We start from the raw sequence: 13625 nt of genomic DNA, 5'->3' as shown, positions 1-13625 counted from the left end.
TATGGATGAAGTATGAGTCCAATTTTGTGTTTTGTTCTAAAATTCTAAAATTTAAACATTTTCTTAAAAATTCATCGTTTCTTCAACTTATTTAATTTGGTATGGTTTTCATTTTCTCTGTTCTATATGTACTTGGACCTATTTCTGGATCTGATACTCTGTTCCATTGGTCTCTCTATTCATGCATACACACTCATTATTTTTTAATTATGGAAGTTTGTGGTATAATTATATCATGTAAGGCTAGCCTCAACTCATTAGATTTTCTTAGTTTAGAATTCTTATATTTTTCCTTATGAAATTTATGATTAATTTGTCTTCATCGAACAATGATAATTTCAGATTATATTTATTGAAATCAAATTAACTTTAATGGAATTTGTGCTTTTGTGTTTTGAATTTGTCTTTCCAAAACAAGGAATGGCTTTCAAGTATTTCAGGTCTACTTTCTGAATATAGGAATAGTTAAAACCTTTTCCTTAAGTAAATTTAGCACATTTTTTTCCTTAAGACTTTTAAATATTTCATTTCTTAAATTATTTAAGGGGTTATTGCTTCTATCTGTGCAAACTATCAGTTCTTAGGTTAATCTAATGTCTGCTTCCTCGTTTTTAAATTTTGTATTAGCCTTAGCATTGTCTTGGGTTCTAGATTACCAACATAGTTTTTGTAACTAGATAGTTTCATTCTTTTCCCATTCATATGCTCCTTATTTTTTCTCTTTTGATAGGATTAGCCAAAAAGTCTAATTCTGGTTGAATGGCCATCCTTGCCCTGTTCCTAGCAGTGACAAGAATGCTTCTAGGGAGTCTTTATATCTACACACATGCTCATCATATTATGGAAAAGTCTATCAACTTGTAGAACTTTCTTTTTATTCTTTTTTATTAATAAAATTTATTTCATGTGATTGTCACATCATGTATTTTGATCCCATTCATTCTCCATCCCCTTACATCTGCCCTCTGCCCTTGAACCCCCTCAAAATAAAACAAAATTCAAGAGAAAAAAAAGTGAAAATGAAATGAGAAAAAAATTAAAGTGGGGGACGGGGAGGAATTAAAAATCTCATCGTGGAAGCTGCAGTGCTACCCAACAAGTCATACTGTGTACTCCTTGGCCCATCTATCTCTGCTTGAAAGTGTTCATTGCAAAGAGTCATTGGTTTGGTTAAAGATCCCTGGTCACCACTACATATTCGATGCTGGGCCCCCACTAGGATTCTTCCTAGACATCCCGCTGGAGCCCTGTGCTATGGATATCCTGCACGTACTCCAACTGATCATAGATGGCCTGGATGGATGTTTGGGCAGGCCAAGTCATAACCCTGGGTCTGGCCCTGGGTAACTGTAGGGTTGGTCCACCAGATGGAAAACAGAGACAGCTGTCCCATGCTCATGATTTCTGGGGTGGCTCTCCCACACCTCCACTAACAGGGTTGGATCTGTTTGCTGCCCTGGTGGGATACAGGGCCTGTGTTCTAGAGTGTTGCAGTTGGTGGGGATTGGACATAGCTTTCCCACTCTTATGACCGCAGGACCAGCACTCCAACCTGTAGCAGGACCCCCCCTCCCCATGCAGATTACCATAAGACAGGTGAGAAATGGGACAGCTCTCCCATGCTCACATCTTCAGGCCTGGCTCACCCACACCTGCACTATTGACTCTGTTGTGCTGGTCTGGGAAGGCGCAGGGCTTGCTCTCTCAAGGGTGGCAACTGGGAGGGGGTGGTCGGCGGTAGTACTTTGTGGAACTTTTAATATCTAGTCTTGTGTGCAGACTGTTGGGGGAACTGGGTCCGTGTTTTATAAAAATCTTCAGAAGTGATTTGAAGGTTAAATTTCAATTGAGAACAGTCCCTTAATATTCAAGGGTAAATTATGATCCTGCACAATTATTTATTGGGTTGCATTTTGTGTAGAACCTCTGCATATAAAGATAGTCATCTCAACTCAAGATGCTTAGTTTAACAAAGAGCAAATCCCTCAAAACTTGGGAGCAATGTGGCTAGTGTGTGATCAGTAGCATCTCTGCTTGAAGTTGAATGTCCCTACAGTTCATTCACAGTTTATTCATTCTATAAAACTGCATCCAACAAGCCTATTATTCTCTGCTTTACAAATAATTCATAATTTTCTTTCATTAACAGACACTGTCTGGTTTAACTTAGTATGATATCCAAGTGAAATTTTAAACTTGTCGAGATTAAGTGCTTAGAAGAGTGCTTGCCACCTGTGATGGTTTGAAAGAAAATGGCTCCCAGAGGCCCATAGGGGGTGGCACTATTATGGGGAATGGCCTTGGTGGAGTAGGTTTGTCCTTTTTGGAGTAAGTATGTCACTCACTGGCTGTGGGCTTTGATGTTTCAGATGTTCAATCCTTGCTCAGTGTCTTACTCTCTACTTGATGTCTGTCTATCCAAATGTAGCTCTCCAGCCACCATGTCTGCCTATGTGTGGCAATACTTCCTGCCATAATGACAATGAACTAAACTTCAGAACTGTTAGCTGGGCTCATTTAAATGCTTTATTTTATCAGGCATTATACTGGCCTGCCCCTGTCACCCAGCAGAATGCACTCAGGCAGTACTCTGCTTAGCTCAGGGTTCCATGATTAATAGCAGGTGCAAAGGACCCCTTTAAAAGAAGAGGGTTTTCAACCTGAAGTGTAGTATAACTTTTTTCCCCAGACAGACACTTCAAAGATCAATCTTTGGTCTCCTTTGTACTTCAGCTTGTATTAGTACAGCCTTACTAGCTCCTTCTGTTACTTGGTCTGAGGTATCTTTAGTGTTCACCCAAGAACAGGAACGGTAGAAGGCTCAGAATAAGGAATAGGAAGAGAAAATATGAAGGTGGATGCTTAGGACTAACTATGGATGCTGCACCTCAGGAAACACTGTAAGGAAGATTTCAAGATAGTTGGATTTTTTTTTCTCCTAGGTCAGTGAGATGTTTATTTATAAACAAAAAAGAGGTGCACCAGGGTTATTAAGCTGTCTGAGCTGATACTTCATAGGCGCACATGTTTGCAAATGAAGATGAGGCAGGAGTCAACCAACAGAGAACAATTCAGCAGGCCTCTAGCAGAAATCCTGCCAGCAAGGAAGGTCTGACCTGCTCCCCATTAGGATGATCAACTTTCTAATGGTTGCTGTGCTATTTGTTTTCGATTCCTTGAGACAGGATCTTTGTTTTCCTGCCTGGCCTGGAACAGGCTCTGTAGACTAAGCTGGCCTTGAGCTCACAGGGCTCACTCTTCCCATCTCTACAGGGATTAAGGGGAGTGTTCAACTATGCTGGGCCATACTTCCTTTCTATTGATATTTCCCTATACTTCCTGGGCAACTATACTAAGCTTGAATAACTGTGTGTGTCATGTACTCGCAATTTCCTCTCCAGCGGTACAAAGGTGACAGCATACTCTTTACTGGATTGTCCATGCAAGAGTGTGCAGGGGGAGTTGCAGGCTCTTTAGTATCCATAAAGCCTTTGGTAAGGGAGTTGCCACATAGATCTGTTGGTTTGGTCTCTTATCTGCATGTCACATAGAAGAATGATGGAGCTGGTGCCAAGTTCAATTTGTTTTGTTTTCATATCCCAACCACAGTTTCCTTTCCCTCCACTCCTCCAAGTTCCCTGATACCTCCCCTCTCCCAGATCCACTCCTACTCCATTTCCTCTTCAGAAAGGAGTGGGTCTCCAAGAGACAACAGCCAGACAGGACAAAACAAGATACTGGCTGACAAGGCAAAAGTCCTCATATCAAGGCTGGACAGGGTAACACAACGGGAGGAAAAGTCTCAAGAGCAGGTAAAAGAGTCAGAGACTTACCCACTCTCTCTGTGAGGAGCTCCATAAAACAGAAAGGTAACAGCCATAACATAAGAGGACCTGGTACAGACCCATGCCAGCCCAGTGATTGCTGTTTCAAACTCTGTGAGCCTGTGTGAGCCCTACTTATTTTAATTGGCTTGCCATGTTCTGGTGTCCTCCATCGCCTCTGACTCCTACAGTCTTAAGCTCATTTTTACATTCCATTGCTTAGTTTATGACAATACTGATACCACAGTAAGGTATCTTACAGAAGAAATTAATAAGTCAGTGTGTAGGTAACAAAACATAGCAACTTCCATGATGCTCCTCTCTCTATGTGTCTCTCATTTGTGTCTTAATATGGTTTCAGTACTGTGCTATCAACCTAGCCCTGTATACACTTAAATCAATGTAGCTAACAGAGGAAGAGATTGATGAAAACAAGTACACTCCAAGAAGTGGAGCAAATCTTAAAAGTCAGAGTATGTCAGCCACCCATATGTACAAATTACAGTCTTAGACCCAGGGATAGAATTTCTTTCTTTGAGACAATTAATGGTTGTCAGATGGCAACTTAATGGCTTATGTGAGTTCTGAGAGGAAACATTAAATTTCTACTAATCATACACATTGAAAGTAGCAAATTTCTTCATAAAACAGTCCAGTTAATTTCCTAGTTTTAGCTTCCATGTGCTTATCAGGAGCCTTGTTCATTAGTCTGGTATTTTAGTCTAGTTGTATTCACGTATAAGCCTTAAGCATAGCTGACTCACTTTAGGATATTTATAATGCCGTCTCTTGGGTCTGAGGAGGTAGTGTTTTAGTTCTAAAAACCTTAAATTTCAAGCCAAATTCACTTTCAATGAAAGCACTATATTATACTATTGTATACATTATATTCCGAGGGAGATTCAAAGAATTCTTTTTAGAGCAGTAGGTACAATGAACCAAAGCTACAAAGGCTGATATACTATTTCTCAGCCAGGTGATCAGGGCTCACAGAGCCCTATGTGTCATGCTTACCCAAGCAGTAAATTGCTTTTTAGACAAAAAATAACCATCTGAAATTGCTTTAGCTTTTCCTGAAGTAAAGATATTGAATGCTTAGTATTGGGAATGCTTTATTTTGCTTTTCATCAAGTTCAATTATTTTTCTGTTTGATAGCTAACATCACAAGAGAACAAGATAGGTTTCATATATTTTACTATTTTCTCACTCATACTGAGTCCACTTTTAATTTGTCCTCAATAATAATCTGTCCTATTTCATGACTTGGCCTCTTAGCATAGAAATCTGTTTATAAGTAAGTTTAAAATATTTGATAAATAAGGAAAAATTTATGGGGATTTGTTTTACTGCATAGTATAGACAGACCAGTCTCAAACCATCCTCCTGTCTCCATTTTCAGGGTGCTAGGACAACAGTTGTGTTACTCTGTTATGCTTCAAACTGGATTCTAATACCTAATATTATTTCTTGCTAGTTATTTCTAAGAATGTATAGAAGCTATTTATTAAAGTTTTGATAGAATAAAGACACTGACTTCTTATTAGATGCTCATCTTCCTTAACATTTCATAAATAAAAAGAATAAAATATGCCTCCTAATTTAGACTGTCTTGAGAAATGTGCTAACAGTGTCACACATACACAAATAGGCTAGCACATGAAGAAACGAGTAAAGAAGAAATCAAACGAAAACTCAAAGTTCCTCTGGGATTTAAAACTTTGAGGAAGGCATCAAATCTAGTTAAAAAGTCAGGTAAAGAGAGACTCAAAGTCATCCTCAAGTGTGCATAGTTACTTCTAGGCTATTGCAAAACATGGTAAGCAAATTACAGTACACAGAGCTTGTTTTTAAATTTTTTAATTTTTGTTTCGAGTCACATGAACTTGCTGAGATTTACGGATTTATAGTTCCTTCACTAATCTGATGAACCCTGTTCCAGGGCAAAAAAAAAAAAAAAAAAAAAGACCTTAAACACATTCACACACATTTACACACAGTTTTGTACAGTTTCAGGAAGTTTGCAGGCACACAGACTCATGCCACTAGCTGCACAGTGCTTTGTACTCATTAGGACTCACTGGAAATAGGAGAGAGCTTGTAGGGGGATATTCACTTTGTCTCCTGTGGCACTGACCACGCCCGTTGGGGGTGGAGCCAGGGGCGGAAGTGTGGAAGGAGGTCTGAGCTTGGGAACACTCTCTAGCTGGCTGTTCATGGAGAGGAGAGCATCCAGTGGAACTTGCAGTTGTTAATCTGTCTAGGTTATAAGTTATTTCTACCTGAATAAACATCTGTTAGGCCTATTTGTTTATCCTGATCCTTGTTTAACTGCAACAAGAGCTGGTTCATGTTTTTGTGAGTCATCTTTAAATATAAGAGTTTGGTGGCTCTTTAGGCTGGGGAGGTAGAATAGTGACAACAGGCAGCAGAGCCTACAGGAGGAACCACACCAGCAGGACACTATCTGTTGCTCATGTCTGCTTTCTCCTCTTAGATGAGTGTAGTGGTCTCATTTTTTTCCAGAGGAGACATGGTAGAAAACACATGTCAGCATATCCATCTTTGCGAGCCCAGAAAGAACATCTATTCATCAAACCCAGAGAAGGAGTCCATCTCCACAGCGGCCTGCCAGCCTTTAATTACCACCGCCATACTCGGTTTTTCATTCCTTAAGATAAACGAAAAAACAAAAGACTAAAATGTAGAATTAGAAGAGATATGATTGTATTAAAATATTTCTGAGTCCAGCCAGCACTTTTACTATCAGAACTGAAGGCAGAGGCAAACAGAGCTCTGTGAGTTTGAGCCCAGCATGGTCTACATATATCAAGTTCTAGGGACAGTTGGAGAAACATAGAGAAGCTCTGTTTTAAAATAACAACAAAAAATGTTTCTAGGTAACTGGTTTAAAACTAAAATGGATTGATAAGTTAATAAGAGAAAGACAGCATGATCAGACTTGACTGAACATAAACTCAACTTCGTGGTTTGTTCTGTTCTTGATAATGACAGCTCTCGGGGCCACCTCCTGGAGCTCAGAAGGAGTCCAGCTCATAGACAGCCTGAGCTCCTGGTTGTAGAGGATGGTTTAGGGACTGGAGACTAGCCTAAAGTGAAAGATGATGGGTTGGCTAAATGAGAGATTTATCAATATGACTGATTATCAGGTGTCTGGAGGGAAACACCATGGTTTGGGAAAGTAGAAAATTCTAGGCTCCTAAGGGAGGAAAGTAAAATAAAATGCAGCTCGTTGTTGTTATTCATTGAGAATGCAGGGTAACCTGTAGGCAGCAGACTCCATCTCCTTAGGTTATAGTATAACCTAAGGTGGTTCATGGATATGAGGCAGAAATATATAAATCATACTGATATCCTGGCTGCTTAGTCCTTTGATCAGTTTAACTCAATGCATAGTATCAAGTATATCAATAAAAACCCCAAATGTGTGAAATTAGTGATTTACAATCAAGAAAAGAAAATTTGCTTGCATTAGAACAGAAATCTGGTTAAGATTTCTATAATTGAGGAGAAGAAAGCAGAACTCTACTAGGCTCAAGCTCTTACCTCTCCTTAAATGAGAGGGGAGAAAATTTGTTAAACTGCCAAAAACAAGCCATCTCTAGACGGGGGGTAAAGAAAAGAAGTTTTTATCAAGCATTCAAAAGTCATATTAACTCATACAACTCAGAAAGGGATTGTGGGAGTAGAGTAGGAAAAAGGAGTAAGTTTTGATTCAGAAATTTCCAGATTCAAATTGGCTTGCCAGTTATTAGCAGAGGCCTCACAGGCAGAGGAAACTTGGAGTGTTAGTCTCCGTTTTAAAACTGAGATAGCAATCCCATGCCAAGAGTTTTAAAGGCAGCAGAGACACAGCTAGCATGAAGTGGGATTTGAGGCGGTTGGCACCCTTGCTTCCATCAACTGCACTCTCCTTCTCAGCTCTCTCATTTGGCCTCATCCTTCATTAGCAACTGTTAAATTTATCTTAGTAGGTTCTATTAATTCAAAATCCCTGCTCATGACTCACACTTGTTTCTTATTGATACACATTCCTGTTCTGTTATTTCCTTGGTTTGCTTCTCTGGGTAGTCAGGCTAGAGCAATACCTGAAGGTGGCCTGACGCCTCTTGGAGTTTATTTCTTCATTTTTGAGACAGGGTCTCATGGAGCCCAGGCTGCCCCCAGACTTGTTCTATATCTTGAATTCTTGATCCTCCTGTCTTTACTTGCAAAGCACTGAGATGACAGGCATAACCACCACATAGGCTTTTGAGTCTTACTCTCTGGAATGTGTGTTTAATCTGCCATGTGCAGGTTGTGACTTCTTCAGCAGGTCTCGCCTGAGAACTGTGCATGTATTATAGATCTCTTTCAGTAATGTTTCTTACATAGAGCCATCATTCTAGGAATTATAGGGTAGAAGCAGCAGTCCTTGGGCCAGATGCTGTCTACTCTCAAGTTAGACAGTGCTTTAATCCAGGGCATGTGTTTGCCATCTGCCTTAACAACAATCCACAATAATAATCTGCCACTTAAAAAAACTGCATATTAAATAATATAACCTAGTGGATGAGTTTGTGCATCTTGAACATATACATCTCAGTGTGTAGCATGCGGTGTCTCTTAAGGGGATGGCGAGATGAGGATTCCCTCACTCCATCAATGGGACTGAGTCGGACATCCTGTCTCGATAGTCTCGATAAACAGGAGAGTCAGTCTCCTTTCAGGCTCAGGAAGAACCGAGTAGGTGAGAACACAGCATAGACACATCATAGATCAATGTATGGATACATTATGGGTCACTGCAATGGCTCAGAAGTTAACAACAACTTTTTCCTAAATGTGGAAGTTACAAATTCAATATATTTTCCCAAATTAGAGGTCGTGGTTATCATTATATCTGTTGTAACTATAAAGCTCAACAAAACACTAGGAAAAACACACACACCTTAAAGTAAAAACTCCTATTTAAGAACAAATGGCTTCTGGCCAAGCATCATCATCATAGAATGTTTAAGCCTCAAACTGGGGCAAGGGGATCTTGAGTTTGAGGGAATTTTGGCCTACATGATGAGGTCTAGGCCTGCCAGAGATACAAAATGAGATCCTTTGTAAAAACTATAAGAAACAAAAACTAAGACAAAAACCAAAATTATATGAAAAACCCCTAATGGTTTTAGGACTGGCAAGATGGCTCAGTGGTTAAGAGCACTTGCTGCTCTCCCAAAGGACCTCAGTTTGGTTCACAGCACTCAGATGAGCTGACTCACAGTTGCTGATTAGTCAAGCCCAGAAGAGGTCGACCACATTGCAATCTGGGATTATTTTTTTTGGGGGGGGGCTTATTTGATCTCTCTCTCACACACATACACAAATTTTTTTTTTTAAATAGAAAAGGTCTTCCACGTTAACATACTTGAGACGATTATAATACATAATTTACTATGTATTAATTAAGGCCACAAAATTTCTTAAATTATTTATCTCTGTCTTGGTTTTTGCTTGTTTGTTTTCTGCTTGTTTGATAAATGGTGTTGTCCTTGCTGTCCTGGAACTTGCTCTGTAGACCAGACTGCCCTCAAACTCAGAAATCTGCCTGCCTCTTCCCCCTGAATGCTAGGATTAAAGGTATATATCATTACAGCCTGGTTTTAAGTCCTATGTACCCCAGGTTGGCCTCCAATCCATAGCTGTAAGCCAGACTGACTTCATACTCCATTGATCTACCTGTCTCTGCCTCTGTCCCTAGTGCTGAAATTATAATAGTGCACCATCATATGTCTACACACAGCTTGTTGTTGTTCAGGCAGGGTTCCCTATAAGCCTTAGGCTGGCCTCAAACTATGTGCCTAATTTGGTCTAACGTGTGATTTTCCTACCTCAATGTCCACCCTTACTCCCTAGTCAGACAGTCACTTTTTTCACATATATTTGAGCAGCATGTATACCTATATATTGCATTATGCTGTTGATGACATTTCCCCCATACACTTTCTTTGTTAAATAGAGTGTGATGGTTAGTATTAGTGGTCAACTGACAGAACCCAGACTTGCCTGGGAGATAAGCCTTTGGGCATGCTTGTGGTGGTTATATTGATTAAATTAATCGAGATGGGAAGATCTGCCCTCACCCTACCCCTGTGGGTAGCACCATTCCCTTGGCTGGCATCCTTGACTGAATAAATAGAGAAAGAGGGCTGATCGTGGATGTGAAGTGATCAGTGATTCAAACTCCTGCTGCTGAGACTTCCTTGCCTTGATAGACTGTACCTTGAGTTGTGAGTTACAAGTCCTTTCTCTCTTTAGTTACTTTTGTCATAGCAACAGGAAAAGAAACTTAGATACAGAAAGAAAAAAATCACACTGTTATTATAGAAAGACAAACAAGATGGCTTGTGTTTTGATTCCATGACTGTAGGATTTAAAGGAGGAGCCAGAGTCCATCAATTATTTTTCTTTATTTGAGGCTAATTTTTTTTCAGGTAGAAATGTGAAGAGCAGAAATGCCTTCTTTAAAAGCCCTAATCACTGATGACTGACTACCTTATGTGTCATCCTAGAGCCTTCATCCAGTAGCTGATGGAAGCAGAAGCAGACACACACAGCTTAACACTGAGCCACACTCCTGGAATCCAGTTGCAGAGAGGGAGGAGTGATGAGCAAAGGAGTCAAGACCAGGCTGGAGAAACCCACAGAAACTGATGACCTGAACAAGGGGGAGTTCATGGACCCCAGACTGACAGCTGGGAAACCAGCATAGGACTGACCCACACTCCCTGACTGTGGGTGTTAGTTAGGAGGAATGGGCAGTCTATGGGGCCTCTGGTAGTGGATCAGTATTTATCCCTAGTATACGAATGGACTTTGGGATCCCATTCCACATAGAGGGGCACTCTCTCAGCCTAGACACACGGGGAGGGCCTAGGACCTGCTCTGAATGATATGACAGATTTTGAAGACTGCCAATGGAAGGCCTCATCCCCCTGGGGAGCAGAAAGGGGATGGGATGGGAGTTTGGGGAGCAGGTGAGAAGGGGAGAGTATAGCAACTGGGATTGACATGTAAAACAAGCTTGTTTTAAATTGAAATAAAAAATATTATCATAAAAAAAGCTCTAGACACCAGACGGTGAGTGATAGTAAGTGTTCCCAGTATGAATTCTGCAGCCATCTGCAATCTTTACATTTAAATAGTCAGCCCACTTTAAGTTAATCAGAAATAATGCATAAACAAGTGAGCAAATTTCATGTTTCTATTAAAGAATTACCTACCTGGTAACTAGACAATCAAGTATGTCAAAGCAGGTGTTTTATTTATTTTTTAATATATATAATATATATTATATATGTTATATTATATATATACATATACATGTATATATACATATATGTGCGTGTATATATATATATGTATTTATATATATATATATATATATATATCAGAGAAAAGTATATGTTCATTCATCCAACCCCCTAGCATTCCTACCAATATAAGCAAACAAGCCCCATTCAAGGCAGAACATTTAGCTTTCTGTTAGCAACAGAAATAACGCTTCCCCAGCAACAGGAAAACCCGAAAAAGACATCTATTTTTAAAGATAAAATGTGAAACACTCAGCAATTTGCTAATTTAACGAACAAGCCAAATTATAAATCTTACCCATCCCCAAAAGGTGAGTGTCCTATAGATAGAACAGACTGACTTCACACACCCTTTAGGGGTTGCTGCTGTTGTTTGTGTGCTCTCTGTTTTGTTGTTTTATGTCCCCCAGTTCTGTTCTGTCCGTGGATATTTGCACATGTGCTTTCACGAAGCAGGTGGTGTCTCATCTGAGGTGATAATGGCAGCTCATTACCATGCACACAACAGTTCCCAGCAGCCTGTACCACTGCTCAGCAAAGGGCTTTTGTAAAAGATGGTGATGAATATGCTTGTCAAAGAAAAGTGATAGGAAAAGCAACTGCACCTTGCTTCTTGTCAGTGACTATCACAGTTTTAAAGCAGAAAGAACCCCAAGAAGATTTGATTTGTGGCCTAGGCTTTGTCCAGTGATCACGGGCTGTAGAGCAGGGCTAATTCTAACTATATGTTTCAGTCTACCTTTACAGGAAAAGAAACTAAAACTTAAGTGGTGAGCTCTCACTTCAAGGATTTCGTGCTATTAATACCAAGAGGCAGGGCCACACTGCAAACATTCTGTTCTCAACTTTATTTTTATGCCATAGGCAATAATTACTGGGGGCACATGTGTAATTTCTCTTCCGTTTAGTTGTTTATATATTTACTACAAATAGTTTTCAGTTTAAAAATTTCACTGAAAACAAAAATATCATTGATGAAGGGGTGCGGGCATGACAGACTAACTTTGTGCCGACAAACACGTTGCTATGGAAAAATGACAGAATTCTTAGTACAAACAATTAAAACAGTCAACAACCTTAGTTGTTAGGCTACTAGGACAGGAAGTAATGTAATGGCAGTCTTTGATTTCACCCTTCCTCTGTAAACATGGAAGTAGCTGAGGTAAGCCTTATATAAGGAGCCATATTAGGCTTGGTCTAGAACTGATTCCTTTTCGCATTTCCTCCTTTGAAGAAAAAAACAAGAGGTCAAAGTCCTCACACTTGGGATTCATGTCAAGTTGGAGACAAAGATGTTTGAAATATTTTAGTTTTAACTATTACCTTAGCATTAATATAAGTACAGATCCAACAATAATTAATCATATACTTCTACATGATATGTACACATGTCCATATAAAATGACATATCCATATATCAAAGATAAATGCGCATACACATTTCTTTAACTATCAATTGTACTATTATATTTATTGTATAAAGTTGAATATTTTAACTCTCTGGCTTTACTTTTCTTCTTTGTAAGACGGGGATAATAACTGTTATTATCTTAAAGGGTTGTTGTGAAGCACTTAGAATCTATCACACAATAAAAACTTAGCAAGCATTAGGTGGTTAGGTATTACAGAGAATATGTTTATTCAATAAAATCATTGGCTGTTCAGATCTACAGACAGACATGTAAAAGCAATTTTGTTATGTACTTCACCTTATGTTTTAGGGCCACAAGAGCATTTTGTATATTGTGAAACCGAGTACATGCCATTATGCATTTGTGAAGACTCATGGAACTTCACAGCACAGAAAGCGAGATAGGACACCCCCCACAGCCCTCCCCCAAATCACACAGATCTCAGGAATCAAAGCAAACTACCACCAGGAATCTATGTTATAAATACATAAAATATCTCAGGAAGGTTTGGAAATGTTTGAGATGCGTAAAAGAGCTCATGTAGGTAACAGCTTTGTACTCTGGGTGAGAGTACATGCTAATAATTCTGATATTGCTATACATACATTTATAAATGCCTATTTGTATGTGCCTTTGGGTGTGTCAGTGTACATGCGTGTGTATGTGAGCACTAGAAGACAACATCTGGGATGTCCCCCTTAGGTGCTGTCCTCCTCCTTTCAGTGAGGCAACAGTGAAGCCCACTGTTGCCAGGGGTAACTGGCCAGTGGGCTGTGTCTGCCTTCCCAGTGGCAGGATTACATGTGTATACTATCATGCCCATCATTTGTACATGGGTTCTGATGATCCAACTCAGGTCCTCCTGCTTTCAAAATTAGCACTTAACTCAGTGAAGTGTCTCTTTAGCCTATATACACACTTTGAAATTGAACACTTAAGTAAGTGCATACAGATAATGTTGTGCCCAAATCACCCTCAAATCACCAAGAGACCCATTCTGATGCAAAAACAAAGATTCTTCTATTAT

This window comes from Phodopus roborovskii, unplaced genomic scaffold (genome assembly GCF_943737965.1).
Source record: "Phodopus roborovskii unplaced genomic scaffold, PHOROB, whole genome shotgun sequence".
In the NCBI taxonomy this organism is placed as follows: Eukaryota; Metazoa; Chordata; class Mammalia; order Rodentia; family Cricetidae; genus Phodopus; species Phodopus roborovskii.
This window is presented reverse-complemented; position numbering follows the sequence as displayed.